General features: G+C 43.7%; 1 long non-coding RNA gene across 1 annotated transcript; it reads left to right on the forward strand.

Moving 5' to 3' along the window:
• Nucleotides 1-835: 835 nt before the first annotated feature.
• LOC122456821 lies at nucleotides 836-7410 on the forward strand. Its single transcript, XR_006275907.1, has 2 exons — nucleotides 836-3809; nucleotides 6715-7410. It is a non-coding gene; the product is annotated as an uncharacterized LOC122456821 (long non-coding RNA).
• The last annotated feature ends 9514 nt before the right edge of the window (nucleotides 7411-16924 follow it).

A 16924-nucleotide genomic window follows, 5' to 3' on the forward strand; every position in this document is an offset into this window, starting at 1 on the left:
GTACCTCTCCCCATGGAAAGACTCAGGGAACAGGTGCGACAATATACAAAACAATTAAAAAAATCCTAAATCCTCATTTCTTATTTTATAAAACCCAACTGTAAGTTAAAACAAGCAGGAACTCCTGGTCTAGCAACAGGAAGTATTTATGCTTTAGCTAGAAATCTAGAAGTTATTGCTTTAGCTAGACAACTAAGAGACTAATTTAGTCCTAAACTAGTTTGGGAGCTTTCCCAGTTGAAACCTGTAAACTGAGAGCTCCTTTTAACAAGGACCAGGAATATTGTTGCCAAGTACCTAGAGGCCAGTTTTCAAGGGTGACCTTCCTTGCAGGCATGGGACACCCAAGCTCACCAAAGAACATGTCTTTTCAGTGGCTGGTTCTTCCTCTTTCTTCCCAACACAGCTATTCCTTTCTTAACCGGGAGTGGTGGATAATGGCCTATTCCAAGCATCTTTCTCATTGGTTACGCTAGCTCCATTTTTCTGGGCTTAACCAGTCAATCATCCGCAATGTAATCCTTCTCTCTCTGATGGCAGAGGCCTCTATCACTCAAACTAGAGGGAGAGAGGGGAGACGAGGCTGAGCCGGGCCTTGGCTGTCAACTTCCGGGGAGCAGCATTTCTCTCCCCGGCACTCCCCACCCAAGCTACTGGCCTGGAGACACTGGGGATTATAGATTTGCCAACCTTGTATTTCAAATATAAGGGACTGTTTTCTTAGCGCCCCCCACCCCCCCGCTCCACCCCTCCTCTTAATATCATCATGATTAGCATTCATAATAATGCCAAGCATACTTGCCTACATTCGCCAGGGGTATTTCTGGCCGCTTTCTGCAGCGCTCAGCAACTTCCAATCTTGTTGTATAGAGATGAAAAAACATAAGGGACGTCCCTTGGAATCGGGGACCGTTGGCAACCCTACCACAGAAGCCAGGGCAAATGCCACGAGATGACATTAATCTTCCTTTAATTGTTTTTGAAGGTTGCGATGTCAAGCCCTGGAATTAATGCCAGATTTAAGATTGCCCATGAAAGGCCGCTATAGTTACACCTTGGCTGCTCCAGGAACGTGTGTGTCTCTGCAGCTGCTTTCAACAGACTATCCCCAATATTGGCAATGCTCATGATTTTATCGTGACTCTAGCCATTTTGAGGGTTTTTTTAAAATCTGTCTGAGGAAAACATGATGACGAAAGGCGCCAACTCATGGATTTTTCCCTCATTCAAAATGGCCACCCTCTTCTCTTGCTGTCAATGGGGCTGAAGCCAGCAAGGTGGTTGCCATTTCCCAACTGTCTAGCTGCGTACGGAAGAGAGGCTGCCCTCAGTAATGGCTGCCACCTCTCACTGTTTTCACAGAAGTTGAAGCCATGCCCATAGGAAAAATGGCTGCCACGCCATCATTCGGGGGCTAGATGGGACAAGGGGGCTGTGAGAAGCAGCAAAGATAGCTGGGGAGAGTGAGGGGAGCAGGAGGCAGATTTAGTTGTTGCAGGGGAATGGGGGGCTGGGAGCACTGGGGGCCGGAGGAAGGATGAGGGGGAAACAGAGGACCGTGATGGGCACGAGAGACATGGAAGGGATGGAATGGTGGCTCCCCCCCCCGCCATCCTCAGAGCAGTGGTGGGTAAATGGCACCCCTTTGAGCAGCTGGGGAAGGCAATGTTGCAGTGAGGCCAACTCTTATGAACTGATTATGAGTTGCAGGATTTTGGAGCCCGCAGGAGGAGCTGTGGCAATGTTGCGAGAAGCTCCTCTGATTCTGTGATTTTTCAGGGCTGGGTAGAGCTGTGTGCAAGGGGCTCGGGACACAGACCTGTCCTGTGTTCTTGTGCAGCCTTATAGCAGAGAGAGGGTCCTGGGGCAATTGCAGGGGCAGAGTCCAGAAAGTGCTGGTGCTGGGACCCTGACCGGGGAAGTGGCACTGTTGGGTCCCAAGTACAAAAGTCCTGTGGCAGCAGGAGGCAGAGAAGTGTCGCTGCTTGGTCAAGGCAGTAATAGGAAGTGGATGGCAGTTCCCCTATCTAGGGATGAGGAAAGGGTAAGTGAAATGTTCATCTGAGCAGCCAGGAAGAGGCCTGTGTTTTTGTGTGTGTTAAAGGTTGACTTTTCCACCTGAAATTCTGTCTTTCACAGTGGCAAAAGAATAGAGGGGAGGCCAAAAGACAAACTGAAAACATATTTGATTTTTTAAAACCAATTTATTTGGGCCAATCTCGTGATTTTTGATGTTTTGAGGTTGGCAATACTTTATCCATTTGTTTGGCTATATCATAAGAGCATCCAAGATGAATGTCCAGCACCAGTAAAAAGCGACCAGTTGGTTCCCTCAACAAAATTGGCTCAATTTTGGGGAACATTAGGAGTGACAGCACAATCTTATTAGTGTTTTAAAACTGCCCATTTTGTAAGTATGAATGTAATCTCTTTGTCTATGTTCTGATATGGGTAGATTCAAAAGGCTCATCACTCTAGACCAAAGCCTCTCTTAGCATTGTCTTTTTTTATTTCCCATCATTAAAAATATCCTCCCACATGCAATAATTTGTATTTTTCCAACCTTAATCTAATTTTGTGTGTAGCCCCCTGAGCAAACAGGGATGCTCCAAGAGAAGAAGTACAACACCTGTTGTACTAGTGGGTCCACTCCAGAGTCCTGCACAGCTGTTTTCTCCAGAGCAGGAGGGCAGGTGAGGGGGATATGGCTCTCCTCAGTCACCCTTGTGACCCTCCTCCCTCAACCAATGGGAGGAAGGAAGACAGTAGACCCCAGAAGCTTAGAGGGCAGAAAGACTGCAAGCAGTGTCTAGCTCTGTGCAGTGCCCCAGATGCCTGGGAAAGCGGGAGGAAGGCTATCAATAGCTCTGCTTTTCCTCCACCGGGTAGAAACCAACTGGGGAGCAGACAGGAAAGAAGGTCTTTTTGCAGCCTACCAGCACAGCACATCCAGGACCAGCAACTGGCTGTCTGTAACCTCAGCCTACAGAAAAGCCCGAGGAGGGGACAATCCGCTCCTCCTTCCACCAGCCTCTCTCTCCTACTACTGACTGCAGCCTGCTTCCCCTGTAGCAGCCCACCCCAGATCTTGGATTTTAGATCAAGAGACGTGACCTGCTTGCTGCTGAACTTTGTTCCAAATTTTAAAGACTGTCAGCACAGCTCCAGAAGGGACTGGGGGATTAGTCCCTCTCCAACAATCCCCAGGGAGGACCTGCTTGCTTACATCAGTCCCCTGACTGCTCAGGCAAAAAAGGAGCCTGAGTGAGTACCCTGTATTATAATGAGGTAGTTAGGGTTTAATCTTGCACCATTAGGGTACATTGCATCTGCAAATTCCCAGTATAATCAAGTACGTTTCTAACAGGATCTCCTTGCAGGCCTGCAATGTGTCTCCATGTGCACCACCTGGGTATGTGGGAGAAACGGACAGAATTGAGAGGGGATACGCTTTTGTTTAGGAAAGTTGGGGGGAGTGTGTGGTCACATGACTTAGTATGCTTGCTGGCATAACCTTTAGTAATTAAAATGCATTAATATATCTAATCATTTTAGTCATTTAATATTTATACTAATCCTATATTTCTTTTTAATCAAATCCTTCTGTAAAGTTTATAGTTATTGTTTTTAATTTGTTTGCTTGTGTGAGTTCTAGTGTGGTACCACTGCCTGAGCGAGAGTAAACCCCTTCACTGGAAGCACTGCCGAGTAGCTTTATTCTTTAGCAGACCAGCAGAAGAAGTCTGGCATCTATCAGCAGCCTTGCAAACGAGCCCAGGCGACTGAAATGGTGGAATTGTCCAAAGACTGTGAGATATCCCTCTCCTGTTTGCACATCATACATATACTAAGCCAGCACTAAAAGGGCAGTTACATGATACTATGGGCAGTAACTAGGAACAGTCTGTAAACACCAGTGAGACCAGAGAAACAATACAAAAGGATAACAATGAATTAAAACTTAATATAGATCAGAGTCCGTGACAGAGTTCCTATCCAACCTGCTATTAAGTAATTTCAAGAGTAGAATTTCATGAGACACGAGCAATACTTTAGTAAAATTCAAATATGTTGCACTGGCTGTTAGACCCATTTTTTAAACTCAGTTCTCTGACTCCTGTCACTAATTCTAGCACCTATTTGATATGAATGTTGTCCTGTCCTCCCAGTATTAGTAAAGCTATTGACTGAACCTGGTCATTTAACATATAGCATCCAGTCACTTGCCATTGTCGGTATGCTTTAATTTCAGCACTCATCAACTGACCAGATATTAATTGATTTTATTCTTACAGGAACTACCCCCAAAGCTTTGATTTTGAGCTTGTTTTTAAATAGTTATCCAATCTGCCTGCAGGTAGTAAAAACAAATTTGGAAGTGGTTAATAGCAATTTGATCAATTTTCTAGAAAAGCAACATGTCAAACTCTTCCCTTCTGATCTGTGAACATTTTCCCCTCCCATGTTCTGTAGGTACTCAGGAGAAAGTATGTTATTAGATTGACTTTGTTGTGTGACATGATGATACAACATCTATACAGATGGTTTGATACCATCACTGTACTTCAGGGAATCTTGGTCCAGAATATTATGCTAATGCCCCCTTCAGTTTAACAGTTGGGCTTTGTCTTCCTATACTGTTACCATAGCAATATGTATGGTAATGGGGATAGGGTTGCCACTTGTCCTGGCTTTCTCAGGATTGTCCCTTATTTGAAGTAGCAGTCCTGGGAAATCTGGAAGGGCACTCAGTCCACTCCTTTTTTGAGGTAACTGTCCCTAGGCACCAAACAAGATTGGGATTGCACTGTACAAATACAGAGTAGTAGACGTCCATGCCCTGAAAAGTTGACAATCTAACTAGACAGATGCAGGATGGGAGAGGAGGTATAACACATAAGCAGAGTGAACAATAGCATGGCAGCAAACGTCCTGCTATTTACACAATTTTTTTGGAGGGGAGGCTGCCTAGGAGGGGAATAAGCTAAACGGAAAGAAAAAGGAAGGGGAAGGAGGTGAGGGGGAGTAGAAGGGCAAGTTCAGGTGAAGAGACTGGGAGGGAAAGTGTTGGAGCAAGCAGCCAATCTGTACAGGGTAGAGAAATTGCAGTCAAACCTGTAGAATGTTTTCTGACTGTCCTGAGGTACCTGCTTTGGCTGCATCTGCCCCTACTAGTTGGAGTCTCTGGCTGGTTGCTCTCAGCATTTCTCTCCCCACCCCTTCCAAGGCCACATCCTGAGGGGAAGGGAGGCATCACCTGGCTTCTAGTGAGCGTGTGTGATACCTGCATAAAGTTTTAGGTCCTGAGGGATGCTGTAGGGAGAGGTGGTTCCAGTTGGGTCCCATTTTACCCCCTTCTTCCATACAGCTGTCCCTGCTTTGGCTGTTTCTGCTGGTACGAATTACAGGGTCTCTGGCTGATTGTCCACTATACAATAATATGTCCAGGATTGAGAAGGAACAGACAGTGAATCAAATAAATTGCTATTAACACTGTTGATAAATAATCCAAGGTAATATTGGGTCAGTAAATCTTTTTTCCTGGTTCTTTAAAATGGTTCTATGCATTTGAGTTCAATTGGAGAGGGGGAACAACTAAGGATAATAAAAAATCAGCATTACAACAAAAATATCCCCCCAAACTCCTCAACATTAAATGAAGTTTGACACCCTCAAGAATGCAATCTCCAGGAGCTCCCTCTGCCCTCCAGAGATTACAGGCTTTCCCAGAGTACTCCTCTTCACAAATCTCAACTCACAGTTCTCTCTTCTGACATCCCTTTTAAAAAGGATTTGGGGTCTGTTGTCTATGCTTTATTTCCATGATCTCTCACTGCTGGCAGAGACTCCTTCCTTCTCTCTAAGGTTGATTTCCCAAATACAGCAAAATTAAGTTTTTCCCCCCTCTATTATCCTTGTGCTGTAGGTTTCTAATATTCTGGGCTGCTATTAATGTGCAAATCAGATAACTTTGTAATCTCAGAGCTACTTCCTCTCTGCTCCCATCTGGGATATCTCCTATTGATGCTGTAGTCCTGTTCACAATGGGTTTCTCATTTTCCATAAACTGAGTCCCTATTATCCACAGTCACCACTAACAAATTCCAGCTGGCTGGGGCCCTTCTTTCCTCCCAGCCAATCAAATTATATTCCCAGGCTTGATTTTCCAGGAGCCCAATATGATAATTAACAGGTTAATCTATTGAAAGATGGTTTAGGTTATTGTCATTGCTTGGTCTGTTCTACTCAGGTGTGCCTGGAGTTCTTACACCAATAAAACAATTCGGTCTGGCTCTCTTATTGTGCACTTTCATGGCACAGTAGCAACAAGCAATCCTGATTGCATGCATCAGGCCTCTGTTATGTTTTGATTGAAATAAGCAAGCAGTGAGAAAGATTAATTTAAACAAATTCACCAATTGTAACAGCTCTACTTTCTTGTTTTCTTCCCCATCCTGTTTTTCCTCACCTAAACACCCACCAGTGTTTCCAGTACACATTACATTTATTCATGCCTATTGTAGTCAATTAACCTTGAATTTGAGAAGTCCCCATGATAATAGGTCTGTTGTATCTATTAATAATTCTGTCCCCTTTCTTCCACCTGTCTTTCAGATCTTGTTTCCATTCCTTTACATTACACTGTGTTTCTCCTGTTCAAATGCAACAGTTAAATACCATTTTTTCAGTGACTAACGTTTCTGATTGTTTCAGGTAAACAAACTAAGCAGACAAGCTTAGACTACAGAATGACAATGGCCGAAGGAGAGCTTCCCTCCCTGGAAAATAAGTTAATGAAGAAAGAAAGAGAGTTGAAGAACACAGAAGAGAAAAAAGGATCCACGTGGAGCTATCTGAAGAAAAAGAAAAGATAATCAGCTAGATGTGTGCAGTATAACATGGACAAGACCAGTAGAATTTTACAGTTCTGTAGCACTAGAAGCAATTCCTGATCCAAGTGAATTACAGTCCCAAAGTCCAGACCATTTTTTTTAACTTCTTAAGTCTTTCAAGGCTTTTGTAAGTGGCTCTCTCCAGAACTGCCTTCTTTTTTGTTTCATTTCCCTGTTCTTTTGATCTTGGAACCGTTGTCACTTTCCAGTGATGAATATCTAGACTTTTGCTTACAGGGAGGCTCTGAGGAACCATCTGTTGACAGAGTTTGAAGCTGAGAGATTAAGGATTGCGTCAGCAGAATTAAACTAAATAAGGGCAGAAGTCACTTTGAACATGAGCTTGATTCTTGTGCACATGTGGTCCTGGACTCTGTAACCAAATGGCATTCCCACAGCAGATGTACTGAAGAGGTGCAGATGCTTGACATTGTCAGTAGACAGTGGTGTCTTTGCTTCCTACTTCACGTGTTTTGGCTGGGGTACTGTCAAAATAAATGTTGTTACATTAGCCTAATCTGGGAGGTCAGAAATGGAGTGTCTAGTGTTCAGCCTCAGCCCAATGGCCAGGAGGGATGTTAGATTTGAGATCCTATTCCCTGTATTGTCCTCAGTAGGGGTAAGAGTGTCTCTAGAAGACAGTGTAGATCTTAAAGACAGAGGTCTTCTAAAGGATCTATCTTTTGCCAAATGACAACCAATGAGAACTGATTATCAAATCTAGCCCAGTTATATCAACTATAACATTGATTATATACAAACATAAGAATGGCCATATTGGGTGAGATCAATGGTCCATCTAGCCAGTGCCAGATGTTTCAGAGAGAGTGAGTAGAAGAGGGCAATTTTGAGTGATCCATCCCATGTCATTCGCTCCCAGCTTCTAGCAGTCAAAGGTTTAGGGACACCCAGAGCATGGGGTTGCATCCCTGACCATCTTGGCTAATAGCCATATATTCTCCATGAATTTATCTGATTCTTGTTTGAACCCAGTTATACTTTGGCCTTCACAGCATTCCCTGGCAATAAATTCCACAGGTTGACTGTGTATTGTGTGAAGAAGTACTTCCTTATGTTTGTTTTAAACCTGCTGCCTGTTAATTTCATTGGGTGACCCCTGGTTCTTGTTATGTGAAGGAGTAAGTAACACTTCCTTATTCACTTTCTCCACACCATTCATGATTTTATAGACCGCTAACATATCCCTCCCTTAGTCATCTCTTTTCCAGGCTGAACAGTCTAAGTCTTTTTAATCTCGTCTCAGAGGGAAGCTGTTCCATATCCCTAATCATTTTTGTTGCCCTTCTCTGTACTTTTTCCAAATCTAATATATCTTTTTTGAGATGGGGTTACCAGAACTGCATGCAGTATTCAAGGTATGGACGTACCATGCATTTATGTAGTGGCATTATGATATTATGTTCCATTATCTATCCCTTTCCAAATGGTTCCTAGCATTCTGTCAACTTTTATGAGTACTGCTGCACACTGAGCAGATGATTTCAGAGAATCACCTATGATGACTCCAAGGTCTTTTTCTTGAGTGAGGTAACGGCTAATGTAGACCCCATCATTTTGTATGTATAGTTGGGACTATGTTTTCTAATGTGCATTACTTTGCATTTATCAACACTGAATTTCATCTGCCATTTTGTTGCCCAGTCCCCCAGTTTTGTGAGATCCCTTTATAACCCTTCACAATCAGCTTTGGACTTAACTACCTTAAGTAATTTGTATCATCTGCAAACTTTGCCACCTCACTGTTTACCTCCTTTTTCAGATCATTTATGAATATGTTGAACAGCACTGGTCCTGATACAGATCCTTGGGGCACCCTGCTATTGACTTCTTTCCAATGTGAAAACTTACTGTTTGTTCCTACTCTTTGTTGACTATATTTTAACCTGTGACTGATGCATGAGAGGACCTTCCCTCTTATGCCATGACCCCTTGCTTTGCTTAAAAGCCTTTGGTAAGGGACCTTGTCAAAGGTTTTGTGGTAGTTCAAGTACAATATATCCACTGGATCACCCTTTTCCACATGTTTATTGACCCCCCCCCCAAAGAATTCTAATAAATTGGTGGGGCATGATTTCCCTTTAAAAAAGCCTTATTGACTCTTCCCCAACATATGTTCATCTATGTGTCTGATAATTCTGCGTTTTTTTAATATAGTTCAACCAATTTCTCTGGTATTTAAGTTAGGCTTATCGGTGGGTAATTGCCAGGATCACCTCTGGATCTTTGTTTAAAAATTGGTTTCAGAGTAGCAGCCGTGTTAGTCTGTATTCGCAAAAAGAAAAGGAGTACTTGTGGCAGCTTAGAGACTAACAAATGTATTTGAGCATAAGCTTTCGTGAGCTACAGCTCACTTCATTGGATGCATTTGGTGAAAAATACAGTGGGGAGATTTATATATACACACAGAGAACATGAAACAATGGGTTTTATCATACACACTGTAAGGAGAGTGATCACTTAAGATGAGCCATCACCAGCGGGGGGGGGGGGGGAAGGAGGAAAACCTTTCATGGTGACAAGCAAGGTAGGCTATTTCCAGCAGTTAACAAGAACATCTGAGGAACAGTGGGGGGTGGGCTGGGGGGGAGAAATAACATGGGGAAATAGTTTTACTTTGTGTAATGACTCATCCATTCCCAGTCTCTATTCAAGCCTAAGTTAATTGTATCCAGTTTGCAAATTAATTCCAATTCAGCAGTCTCTCGTTGGAGTCTGTTTTTGAAGTTTTTTTGTTGAAGGATAGACACCCTCAGGTCTGTAATCGAGTGACCAGAGAAATTGAAGTGTTCTCGAACTGGTTTTTGAATGTTATAATTCTTGATGTCTGATTTGTGTCCATTTATTCTTTTACGTAGACACTGTCCAGTTTGACCAATGTACATGGCAGAGGGGCATTGCTGGCACATGATGGCATATATCACATTGTAGATGTGCAGGTAAACGAGCCTCTGATAGTGTGGCTGATGTGATTAGGCCCTATGATGGTGTCCCCTGAATAGAAATGTGGACAGAGTTGGCAACGGGCTTTGTTGCAAGGATAGGTTCCTGGGTTAGTGGTTCTGTTGTGTGGTGTGTGGTTGATGGAGAGTATTTGCTTCAGGTTGGGGGGCTGTCTGTAAGCAAGGACTGGCCTGTCTCCCAAGATCTGTGAGAGTGATGGGTCGTCCTTCAGGATAGGTTGTAGATCCTTGATGATGCGTTGGAGAGGTTTTAGTTGGGGGCTGAAGGTGATGGCTAGTGCGTTCTGTTATTTTCTTCGTTGGGCCTGTCCTGTAGTAGGTGACTTCTTGGTACTCTTCTGGCTCTGTCAATCTGTTTCTTCACTTCAGCAGGTGGGTATTGCAGTTGTAAGAATGCATGATAGAGATCTTGTAGGTGTTTGTCTCTGTCTGAGGGGTTGGAGCAAATGCGGTTATATCGTAGAGCTTGGCTGTAGACAATGGATCGTCTGGTATGATCTGGATGAAAGCTAGAGGCACGTAGGTAGAATAGCGGTCAGTAGGTTTTCGATATAGGGTGGTGTTTATGTGACCATCGCGTATTAGCACCGTAGTGTCCAGGAAGTTGATCTCTTGTGTGGACTGGTCCAGGCTGAGGTTGATCAACACATTTTGGCCATTTTCATGGTCATAGGATTTTTAAAATAGTAAATTTCATGATTTCAGCTATTTAAATCTGAAATTTCACAGTGTTGTAATTGTAGGGGTCCTGATCCGAAAAGGAGTCATGGAGTCGTAAGGTTATTGTAGTGCGGGTTGCGGTACTGCTACCCAGGGCCAGCCCAGAACATTTTGGCACCTGAGGCAGGGAGCTCAGATGACGCCCCCATCCCTCCTCACTTGGACCAAAACTTTGAAAGGTCTCAATTCTGCCTTCTTCCTGTTCTACTCCTCTCATGGTACTGCTCTGCTACCTACCCCAGTAAAGGAGAACTAACAACTTAAAATGCCTTGTTCAAAAATTTCAGGTAACACTTAACTTTCAAATGGCTGAACTGCAAATGTAACTTTTCTTGTCTGCATAGTAAACACCGGCATTTTTATCTGTTTGGATAATCAAAGTGGTGCTTTCCGTGCCTTCTTGGTTGCAAAGATTTGAACTGCTTCCTTTAGGTCCACAGTCTGGGCCAGCTCATGCTCTATTGAGATGGTTGCAAGGCCGACCAGCCTCTCCTGTGTCATTGTGGAGTGTAGATGTGTTTTTATTAACTTCAGCTTGGAGAAGTCAACACTGTCTCTAGTGCTCTGTGTTGCTGGTGTAGGTCTTCTTCAGGTATAGTGAAGAGTTTTGGAATATCATACAACACCCCTAATATACTGCTGTGTTCCTTGAGCCGCATGAAACGTTCTTCAACTGACTATGTTGCACAATCTAGCACCTGGTTAAAGAATTCAACTGTGAGTTGTTGTTTGGGGCCTCTTATGGGATTATCCCGTGCCTTGTATTCAAAATGTCTTCTTCTTCGGTGACTCTTCTATTCTTAAATGGGTGGGAAAATAGCTTCAGTGTGAAGTTCCTCTGCCAACTTCTGTGCACTCTTCCGAACGTTTTGAAATCCCTCATCTGACGGGTGAGACTGTAGGTATGACTTTGGTTTGTTCAGTTGTTCCATTGCTCTAGATATATCAAGGTCAACACCTTGGTTGGAGTCTCTTGCTTACAACATTTATTTCAAACAGTATGTCATGCCACAACACTAAGTGACATAGAAATTTGAAGTTGTATATGTTTCTGGTGATTTCCATTTCTCTCTGCCACTGTTCTCCCACAAACAGTTCCTGTCATAGCATTATCTTCCATAATGGCAACTATCGCATCATCTATCTTCCCAATTTGGTGTTGGTAGGCTTTATCGCCTCCACTCGACTTTCCCATCGTGTGGCACTCAGTAGTTTCAGTGTCAGAGAGGATGTTCCCAGATGTTGCTTCAAAATTTGCCATCGATGAGTTGATGCAGAGAAAAATACATAGATGCTTTGAATTACATTAAAAATTCAGCAGCCTCACTAGAAGCTGATGCTGCATCACTGACCACCAAGCTCAATGAATGAGAACTGCATAGGACAAAAAAAGCTCAAGGGTTTAACTCTCAGATCCGTGTCTGCACTCCTCTGTTCTTTCCTCTCATGTTGGCACCATTATCATAGCCCTGACCTCTCATGTCAGCTATCGCAATTCCCGTATCTTCCAGCTTTTTAAGAAGCACATTTGTCATACCAGCTCCTGTAGTATCATCAATGTCAATAAATTCTAGAAAATGCTCTCTGACAGTCACCACTGCAGGGACATTTTCCCTAGGTTCTGTTGTTGTTACAAAACGCACCATTAAAGTAATTTGTTCCGTATGGCTGATGTCAGGTGTGCAGTGCAGAATAACGGAGTAATATCTTGCTGACTTCAGATCTGCCACAATCTTCTGTTTAACTTTTGTTGCCAGTAACTGTATGATCTCATTTTGAATTGTTTTTCCAAGATAGTGGTGTGTGTACATTTCTAGGGTGGTGACTCTTCTTTGATGTTCCTGGAGTACAGCATCAAACTTAGCCATCAACTCCACAATTTTAAGGAAGTTTCCATTGTTTGGCACCTATAGCTGATCTGAAGTGCCATGCAGTGCTCGGTTTTGGGTAGCAAGCATTCTCCCAATGGAAATGAGCCTTTTCAGAACATTTTGCTGGTAAGGAGACTCTGATACAATCTTCTCTTGATGCTGATCATCTATGGTGGCCTTTAACCTTAGTCTCATCTCAAGTTCTTTCCGCCTATGGCATGCTCTCTGGTGATTTGCTGCCTTCTCATGGCATGCCAGATTTCTAGCCAGATTTTTCTAGTCCTTTGTTCCTGTAGAACCCAATGTGGGTGGAACATTAGACTGGAAGAGTTTGCAACAAAAACAGTATGCAGCATTCTGGGTTTTTGAGTACATAAGCCATGGCCTCTCCACTTTGTCACCATTGGGGATTTCACGCCAGTAATGTGTTGGATGGAAACTTCTGTTTTCGTTGTCTTTGGGGAACATGAAGTTTTTCACTTGCTGTGGCCCATGCAGTACAAGAAAGTCCCTCAGGCTACTGCTCAAGTGGGTCCACAGTCCTGGATCATCTAGACTTAAGGAATTAAACTCAGCAGCAGCTGTTTCGTGCTCCTCTACCACACTTTTCTCTGAGCTACACTTTTCTTCAGGAATGTGCATGGTTACATACATTTGAGATAAGAAAAGGAGTACTTGTGGCACCTTAGAGACTAACAAATTTATTAGAGCATAAGCTTTTGTGAGCTACAGCTCACTTCATCGGATGCGAGCTTATGCTCTAATAAATTTGTTAGTCTCTAAGGTGCCACAAGTACTCCTTTTCTTTTTGTGAATACAGACTAACACGGCTGCTACTCTGAAACCATCCATTTGAGATGGAGATATGGATGCTGCAGTAGCTGCCAGGTCACATGCACTCTGACTAACTGGAAGATCGGGCATCTCCTCACCACTCACATCCTCACGAGGGCCAGAAGGCTCACCATGAACGTTTGTATCTATGTATCTCAGGAGAGCTCCTTCCTGCTTTAATAGAAAAGCTTCCTTTGCTTTCTTTCATTTTCTGAATGCTGCCCCAGAGGGGTGTTTTCTTCTTTCACTCATGACTATTGTTCTGTGCCAGCTATAGTGGCTCTCAACACTCAATTGAAGGGGACAAATAAGCAGGCTGGTAGCAGGGCCTGAGTGAGGGACGATATCAGCATCTTAAGGGCCTACCTGGCTCCTACTACTTCAGTTGACTGCCTGTTCGCCTCAAGTGGGTTCAGGGAAGCAGCAAGAAACAGGAAGCTCCCTGAGAAGCTGGTGTTAATCAGTCCAGGCTCCTTGGGGTGCTAGAGAGCTACATAAGAGGCTCCTCCTCCTCTCTCTCCCTGCAGCTCCTGCTGCTTTCTGTTATTCCCTCTCAACTTTTCTCCTGCCTGCCTGTTATGTCTCTTGTGCCCTCCTTCCTCCAGCACAGCACTCCACCATCTCTGTGCATCTAGAGCAGAGAGAATAGGGCTGGATTAAAACATCTGGAGGGCCGAATGTGGGCCCCCAGGCTGTAGTTTGCCCATCTCTGGTCTATGGAGAATGATCCCACTCCCATTAAAATACATGGAAAGTCTCTGACTTAAAAGGAATTGAAATGGGCCCATAAAAAGGAATGTAGGATTTTCCATAGTGAATCAGATTACTGGTCACTCAAGTCTGGTGTCCTGCTTCCAGTAGTGCCCAGTTTTGGAGCTGGTATTTCAGGAAGATGAAAATATCCAGTAATGGACCTAGCTAATTGTGAATGTCCTGCCAAGGAGTGTGGGGTGGAAATCTATTTCCTGCCCCCTGCTGAGAAGCTCTCACTTTTGCAGCAGGAGCTTTATATGCTCCTATCTTTGCATGCATAAATACAAATGATGTTGTTGGCCAGATTTTTTTAAAAATCAGCTAGAGTACCTGAGTGTCAGATCACCCACAGCAGTGAATTCCACAGGCTGACTTTGTCTGTGCTGTGTATGTGAGAGGCTATGTGCAGTGCTGAGTACAACACCTCTGTGGGGTGCAAACCGACAATAAAGAGACTGTAAGATGCTACTATTGGTGTAAATGACTGCAGACTTCTGCTTTACACCCACGGTACACACTTTGGCCAGGTCTAGATGACTCCATAACATGCGAAGACAGGAGAGACTCAGACCCCAAGAATTAATAATCACAAAATTCACATCTTTACCTGTGGTGGCTGTATTGGTTTGGTTCTGCTTTCTCCTTGTCAGGTATAGATGTAACTGAGACACTCATTACAGAGTGTCAGGAAAAGACTGGCAGTGATAATCACAATGCTTGTGCCTCCATATCCTCCAGAGCCTGCAGTTCATATGGAATCCCACAGAGGTGTTGTACTCAGCACTGCACATAGTCAACAACCTACTATTTTCTTTTGTCAGAGTTTGTTGTGGCTACAGGAGCTGAAATGAGAATTCAATTCATGAACTAAGAATGAGTGAAAATGAAATAATTTGTGTTACAAGGACACATGGGAATCCATTTGCATCAGCCTTTGTATGAAAGATGGCTACATACTGTATGAAAATGGCTACATACTGTCTTACACAAACTGTTGCCTGGTAAATAGGGTTATTAAATAAGACCTTTTTCTCTGGAGCAGACAACAAGAGAGGTTGAGGTTACAAAAGGTTGTAGAATTGTGGGTGATTACCAGCTTTTATGATTATTTTTTCCCTATTGGATTAAAACTAGCATTTTCACAACATGTTTATAGAACAAACTGAGGTCTCAGACTGCTGAAGAAGAGATGCCTAAAATATAGGAGGACAGCGTCTTGTAAATTTGTAGGTGCTTAAATTGCATTGCAGTGTATAGATGAGAAAGATGGAATTCTTCTTTTACTCTGTGATTTCAGATTAATGGTTCTTTCTGATGATCTTTTAGATATAGACACTCTCTCCTGTTTAGCTACTAATTACAGGGAAAAAGGCTACCTGTCATAGAACAATTATAGCTTGGAAAGGATTCCAAGCACTACTGAAAATCTGGAGTAATTCCACTGACGTCAATGTTGTATAACCTGTATAAGATCACAATCAAGCCCATTGTGCTCTGTATGTACTATTTAGGATAAATGCCATGAGGCAATCAGTTTTTGGCAGGCAGCCTACTGAACTGTAAATGAATTGTGATTGCGTGGGGCAAAGTAGAGGTAGAGACAACACTTTTTTTCAAATATCCCCAGAGCCCTGAAATTCTTGTACCTGTGCCTATGGGTGGTGTGTGAACTACCGGCTGGTTGAGGCTAGCCTGCAGCCCCACCCCTTCTGCCTGATGCCCCGCCCCTTCCCCCACTGGAGCCCAGAGTCTCTTTCCCCCCCCCCCCCCCGCAGCCACCAGGCCCCATCCCAGGCTAGCCCTCCTTGTGCCCGGAGGATGGGTGACACATGCCTGCAGCCCTCCCCCAGACCAGGAGCGCCAGGATGGCAGGTGGCATAGCTGGAGCCAGCACTAGGGGACTGGAGCTGTATGCAGAGAGTGAAGCAGGAGGAGAGGCTGGGAGCGGAGCATGGGCAGGGTCACGCTTGGCTGTTTGGGGAGACAAGGCTCAGCCAGCCTATGGCACCCAACACCCGTGTCTGGGCCTATTGCCTACATTTCCTGCACTCCTCTGATCATGGCTGTGATACCCATCTCCTGCTCAAGCAGAGGTGATCACAGGAATCTCCAGAGGAAACTTCCCTTTTCAGGGTCTGTTTCTGACTGACTTAGAAACTCTGCTGAGTCACAACCTGCCCCACATTTGAGTTCTCTTTTGCATCAGGTCATTTTGTTTCATTTAATTTTGAAGCCCAAGAAAGAATAAATAATGGGAGATGGGACCAGACCTAAGCACTGCTGAACTTTGAGGCCATTGGCATCTGGAATTAGAATTTTATAATTGGTGACAGTGGGCAGAGCAAAAACCCTGGTTCTGAACAGCTGAACTGTGTTCACTTCCAGGATGTTGATGTCTGAATCTCAACTTTATTTGTAGATTCCAAGGCCACAAGGGACCACTGTAATCATTTAGTCTGACCTGGATAACACAGGCCATAGAACTCCCCACCAAACCCTTTTAAGATCTTTAGGAAAAACATCCAATCTTGATTTAAAAATTGCCAGTTGTGGAGAATCCACCATGAGCCTTGGTAAATTGTACCAGTGGTTACTTTCCCTCACTGTTAAAGTTTTATGCCTTATTTCCCATCTGAATTTGTCTTGTTTCAACTTCTAGCCATTGGATCACATTATGTCTTTCTCTGAGAGACTGAGGAGTCTATTATTAAATATTTGTTCTCCATGTAGGTGCTTATAAAAGGTTATCAAGTCACCCCTTAATCTGCTCTTTGTTAAGCTAAATAGATTTAATCACCTTGAGTCTACCACTATAAGGTCTACTTAGTCATTTAATTGTTGTCATGACTCTTCTCTGAATCCTCCTCCTCAA

This window comes from Dermochelys coriacea, chromosome 15 (assembly GCF_009764565.3).
Source record: "Dermochelys coriacea isolate rDerCor1 chromosome 15, rDerCor1.pri.v4, whole genome shotgun sequence".
Classification (NCBI taxonomy): Eukaryota; Metazoa; Chordata; order Testudines; family Dermochelyidae; genus Dermochelys; species Dermochelys coriacea.